The sequence below is a fragment of the Acyrthosiphon pisum genome, chromosome X (genome assembly GCF_005508785.2).
Source record: "Acyrthosiphon pisum isolate AL4f chromosome X, pea_aphid_22Mar2018_4r6ur, whole genome shotgun sequence".
NCBI lineage: Eukaryota > Metazoa > Arthropoda > Insecta > Hemiptera > Aphididae > Acyrthosiphon > Acyrthosiphon pisum.
The window spans coordinates 32,150,337-32,157,536 of record NC_042493.1 but is presented as its reverse complement, the minus strand read 5'-3'; positions in this window follow the sequence as shown (position 1 = coordinate 32,157,536).

Here is a 7,200-nt window from a genome sequence, read left to right as displayed (position 1 = left end):
GTAGTCTATATAAAACACTAATTTTTAGTAAAAATGAGTGTGGGTGTTTAATACAGTTTTTTCAGACATTAGGTAGGTACTTATAGGTATATCGAAGTATATAATGTAGTATATACTCCGTGAGTTTTGAAACCACGAGAACCATAAAAATCAATGATTTATAGGTGAAATAAATCAATCAAAAACAGCTTTTATATACATCAATATAGCCTATAGGTACTTTAAAGGTTTAATTTAAAATATTTTCTTCTCAACTGTATAATTAACATCTATCGGGAAATGAGAATATTTTACTTTAAATAAAATAATCAAATTGGATTGAAAAACACACATATTATATATATATAAATATGTGGTATTTTGGACCATTTTATCCACCTAAACGCTATTTCTAGACTATACATTTAAACGATTTTAATAAAAATTAATTTGCTTGATCTTTTTAAAACATAATCGTATATACTAGGGTGAATTCGCGAAAATTACCTCTTAAATGTATACTACTTTTCCAGTTTGTATACACTCGGGAATGTAAAGATGAGAGTGCGTTTGTATGAAATTTTCGGAGCGCTTTTACCACCCATTAAATTCCTTTCCGAGGATAACATATAAACAGATTATTTAAAATCAATACTTTTCTTGCCTCTCTGAGAATTTAAAATACAAATTACCTTATTATTTTAGCTGTGTACTACCTACCTTATAAATTATTTGAGTCAATGCATTTTTATTATATACAATATTACTTTATATTATAATATGTAACCTTACTATGTTTTCTTTTAATATACCCATATTATAACGGGTTTTTCATTGAAAATTAAATTTTCTTCGAATTCGTTAATATACCATTTTTAAAGTTTTTGAATAAGTATTTTGACCATAAATAAAAAATATATATTAATTGGTATACTTGCGTAGATACTTCAAAGCATAATATTGTAAAAACGTTAGTGGTGTTTAATTTGTTTATTTGATACGTATATAACCAGATTAAAATATTAAATAATTTAAAAACATACATTGACTCAGTTCGGTAGGCGTATAGGTACACAATTTTAATGTCAACTTTCAATTACAAAATCGTTTTATATGTTTTATATACAGAACGTTTCAGAGTGTCTGAAATGATAATAATTATTATTTTTCGTGGAATTTAAAATTGTAATTATTCATTTCAAAAAAGTATAGTCATACATTTAAAAATTATTGAATTTAATATTTTACAATTTGAACGTATATAACTCTATAGTATTACTCAGTTTAATAAAATAAATAGTATATGAGTTCAAAAATAGTTATTAGGGGGGCCAAATATAGTGTCAACATGGCTTAGTATAGTATGCGTCATAATTCATAATATGCAAATACCTAAGTCATAAAATAATAAATTATTTTCTGTCCATTATTTGACTTAAATAGCTCTAAAAAAATATTGTAACACATGTCTAATAAAACATCTGTCAAGATATGAAATTTTTAGTCATCATCTTGAATAGTACCGATAAATAATAGGTATACTGAATAATATAATATTATGCAAATGTAAAATAAAAAAAAACATTATGTATAGGTAGTAATTATTTACGTTCATTCCTATAACTTGATATTATTAAACATTATGCAGCATTATAAAATATTGTAAATTAATTGATTTGGAAATTCGTTGTAATCCTGCATACGGTATGCGAACATAATATACCTAAAATCCGAAGGTGGGCAATAGCCAATAGCTATAGTTAAAAATGTAGAGCTAAGTTAATAAGTTAATTTTATTTAACTCAATACTTAACAAGTGAAAATATTAAATATTATAATTATTTTGGATTCTGAGCGGAGTGTAAAATTAATTGATTTTACAAAATTATGAGTTAATTTCTTTTGTGTCTGCCATTACCTTTCAGAGAAATAGAAATGCATACATTTTCAACTTTGTGGGAGGTTACTGGTAGCAAATTGGATAGATAAAATGTTAATGTGTAAAATATTTATGTAAAAATTAAGTAATAGTATAGAATGTTTAAATTTCTACCTTCATATAATTAATATTTTTTGAATATTAACAAAATAACAAATATCGTTTGAAAATAAATCATTATCATACCTGTTTGAAAATAATATATAATTAAAAAATGTTTTTGATAGAAAATTGAAACTTTTCTTTATTACGTCATTATAATTTTATACTCACAATATAATTTTCAAAATATTTATACTAACTTTAAGTTATTTATTATAGGTACAAATCTATTCACACCGTTGAACCATTATATGCACCTATTTCGTTATTAAAAATAAGTTTAACATAACGTACTACTAATAACAAAAAAAAAAAAAAATTATAAATAGTTGGTAGTATAAATGAGTTGTAAAATATCCTTAGAAATATAGGAGGTGACATACAATCTCCTCCGCTCAGAAAGGTTTTTAGTTTATTATAATTTGTCATTGATTTCAAATTGAACACACATTCATTACGAAGTGACTTACTCAATGACGAATTACACTCAAAACTTACTATACATAAGAGCGATTTATCTGTTTTTTTTTTTTTTATTGTATAGCAATGAAAGAATAATTTATGTCGGTACGATATTTAGACTGAAGAAAAACCATTATAGACTGTGTTGTTAATAATTATCATCTTGAGCTGATGTACCTATATTATAAGTAGGTATGCACTGTAATTCGGGCGTATTCCCATATTTAGAGGTACCTTATCGCAATGACATAATTTCCAAAGTTTATTCGTTTCCCACATGGTAATACAAAATGATAAAATACTTAATTGGTAGAGTTCGTGTAATAACATAAACCTAATTTAACATAGATATATATTGTAGCTGATATTATATATAGTCTATATAGTCTATATTATATATGTTATGTACATCTTATAGATTGTTTAATAATATAAGATCCCACATTAAATGGGATCGCTTTCTAGTATCCATTTAAATGTATAGTCGATTTAGCTAACCCCCACGTGCTTCTCCTGTCTCTCCTTTAGTTGCGTGTATACGCCTGCTTCCAATATAGATTTAATATATATATATATATAGGTCACAATGTGTATACGGCACTAGGAATGAAGTAGTGGTATTAATACACCAAGTTTAACTTGTTTATCGCGTTTTTACGAAACCGCTTAGATAAACTTTTAATACCTGTACGAATTCTACTATAGTGCACGAGTAAACGAAACGGGAAAGTAATGAAAATATATTAGACGAATAAAATACTCCATTGCGTTGACCGTTGCAGTATACTATAGTACAAGCGAGGGCGTCTGTGTGATATAATTAAAGTTTAACAGTTAATATAATATGTCTTACGCAAAACTACGAGGTACCTAGTTCAATAATATTAAAGTCTCTTTGAAAACTTTATAATGTATTACTTTGCTCGCGGGATCGTCTTTCGGCACATACACACGCCGACACTGCACTCGCTGACAGTAAAAGTCCAAATCCAAACAAAATAACGTGATGTGTATAACCCAAACTGTCGAATCTATGATCTTACATTTTTACAGTACAATTAAAAAAACGTTTAAATCACTCAATAATCAATTTACATTGGCAGTTATAAGCTATTGTGATGATTATGATCAGATAATATGTGTGAGTTTGTTAATTTCAAAAAAGTTAGTAAAAATTATAAGAAAAATAGAAATTATTTCTGTTGAATTGAAAAAAAGAAGAAAGTAGAAAGAAGTATTAGGCAACGTCGCAATAATTTTTAAGAATTAGATTGTCCATATAGGAAAATCTTAAAAAGATTAAAATTAAATTACTTATAATATTTTAATTTATTTTATGAATCACTTTTAACTTGCTCTGTTATACATTTATAATGGTGTCACATACTGAAATTTGAACTCAACATTTTTCATCATCGCATATAACGCTTAGCAGCCCCTTCATTTATATCGAGTTCGATACTTTGTGCAAAAATTAATTCAACCTACTATCTTGTTTGCAAAATAAAATACTAGTAATAATGTTAATAAATTATAAAATATTCTTAGAAATAGAGGCTGACACGTCGTTCATCGTATTCAATGAATATTACAATCAAATTAAAATTTAAGACATCCATAACAGTGACCTACTCAATGATGAGGTACACTCGAATCCTATACTATTCAGCTGTAGATCGACAGTTTGTTTTTTTTAAATGTAGTACGTAATTTTCGGTTTTTGTTAGTGCGTTGTATATTTTTTTATTCGTATTTTTATTTTGGTGGGTGGTCGAATAGACAAGCATCACACACTGCACACACACACACACACGCTTACAAGCGGCACACCACGATCATAATATATTTTTAAAAAAATATTCGACCCGGTACAATAACAATAACAACAACGCGACCGAGAAAACATTGTTTTTGCCTCCGCTCCCGCATCCTGAAGGTCACGGGCAACTGCAGTGGCTGAGGGCTGGGCTCGATCGGTGATGTGGCGAGGAGGTGGCGTACAAACGGTACCGTCGATGAGACGGAGGAGAGGAACAGGCATGGTCGCGAATGAAGTCCATGGTGGTTGTCGAAGGGGCGAGGGGTTGATGATGACGAAGTAGTGAACGAGGGGTGGAGGTGGCTGCCGTCTGGTATCGCCGGTTGTAAACACTGAGCTGTGTGCGCCGTCATCGTCGTCGTATTATCCTTTTCTATGTTCTTTTTTTATTACTATCGTTATTATATTAAGGATACTACGATATACGAATATCCGCCATTCTACTTCAGAGGGTTCACTATCGATGATAAAATGTCATTTTTTTATTGCCTTATAACAGCAAACAATCAAAGATCAATAATTTTTCGCAGTTCTTACTTTTTTGTTTTTTCTATAAAATATACCAAAATATGACATTATATTACCACAATTGAGGTGATGGTTGATATTGGGGAAAGACACGAGATGGGAAAATCATTCTGTTTAAGGCATGTCGCATCATGCACGATGCGGTCATGGTCACTGGTCAATCTCATATCATAACGACGTTTCGGCAAACTCGACGACGAATAGTGCATAAGGAGCTATATAATTGTTGGGGGAGAAACGATGCGTATGAGATGATGATTGGCGGGAGGTGAAGATTGTGACCTACAAGGTGGAGAGGGGAAAAGTAAACGATAAGGAAACCTGTGGTTTTTGGACACCCATACGAGGAATCCATGGGGGAATCGTATTATAACGTGAAAATATTATGTTACCAACATGAATATTTCCATCAAATATTTTATTGTTATTTTGTGTACGGTTGTGTGTGTTTTCGGGTACGACTACTCTGCGGCTGCGCGGCGCCGGACAGGCAGCAGGCGCGGGTGGTTGAGGCTACGATTAGGCGTCGCTTTATTTTTTTACGCGGTGGAGCGGAAGGAGGACGGGGAACAGTGTATGCGACGGCGTGGAAACCGGACGTGGCAGGCCGGTCGGCTGCAGGTGAAAACCGGTGGTCACCAACATTCGGTTTTTGTGTACCTATGCATAGGCATAATATATCAGAATTCAGAGGTACCTACATTATTGTATAATATTGTGATTGTATTTATTTTATTTCTTGAAGATACCACCGCTGACTCCATCCCACCACTACTCAACTCACAAAAAAGACACACACACACACACACACATACACACACACTATATTCACCAGTCACCATAATAACGATGGTCTGGGCTTTGGAACGCAGAGTCTTTGTACATTGATCTGGCCGGGAGTTGTATAATTATAATTTATTAAGCGTAATGTGTCTAACCTACACAAAGAACAAATTTCCAAAGCCACTGACACCCGAAAAACGAGATCGATATATTATTTTATAACATCAACAAAGAAACCACTATATTCATCTTAACAATTAAGATTGAGTTACCTTATTTTTTTTTCTTAACAAATGCTCCGTTTTTACGAAGTTACTTTTGTTATAATACCTATAGGTACTTACCTACTGCGCATCATGGAAGGGGCGCATGTAAACTCCGCCAGTGACAAAAATTAAGTAACAGTATACGCTATACAATTAATATAATATACAGATTATTATTAAACAAAAAATCATACTTTTATAATAATAATTATCCTTATTAAATAAGTATATGCCAAAAAATATAAAAAATAGTAATAATTGTTTGAACAAATCATAAAAATTGCAATTATTGCCAGTATTATGTTAAAAAATAATTATAGACAATTGTAATAACTAATAATAAAAAAAATATGTAAGTGTATTATATTATTATGACATCATATGTTATAATACTTATAATATTTTGAACTGTGAACTAAAATTATGAGATACAATTTGTAAATATTCAAACCATTAAGTCTAATACAAGTCAATTATTATAACTATTTAGTATATTTTATAGCTTTCTCTAATACAATATTTTTTTTTTTATTTTGAATTTTTGAGTTTATTTAGTAGAGCAATATCATTTAGTTTTACATAAGGAAAGCCCTATTACTGGCGGAATTTCCATATACCCATTATACAGGTAAGAAAATAAAAAACTGATGGAGTTTACATTAGACATTTTCATTACCTAAAAAGGTATTCTAACTGAGTTTACTATCACCCCATGGAAGTTATTTTGAGTGAATATTTTTCGAAATTGAATATATATTTCAATGAACTAATAATAATTTTCTATTGAACAACCAATTAGTCGCAATTTCTGCAGATATGAAGCAAATAATAGAAATCAATATAAATATAAATACACGTGTATAAATACAGTCACAACATCTGGACTGACAATTCCATTAAATTGACTACCTACCTAATCAAACTAAGTCGTATGGTTTTAGACACATTTGAGTCTTCTGAATTGTCTAGTAGCTGAATCGCTATAGTGTGGGAATGTGGGATCACTTCTGTTTTATGTTTAAAGACAAAATTGGTAATTTTTTCTGCGACAGTGTGGGCAAGCATCATATACCACGGCGAAAGCGTCGTTCTATACTTCTAGGGTTAGGTTAGGTGGTAATAATAATAGTCCGAATAGCGATGTTTTGGTATTGTTGTAATAGGTACCTATATTATACTTGTATAATTTCTGTATTAAAATTACCAGTGCAACCATAATTCATTAGATACGTACCATAACTCCAAGTTAGTTTAATGATGACTATGTTGACAGGAGACGTTTTTTTTCTTTAGATAGTTTGTAATACATCTGTATAGTGACT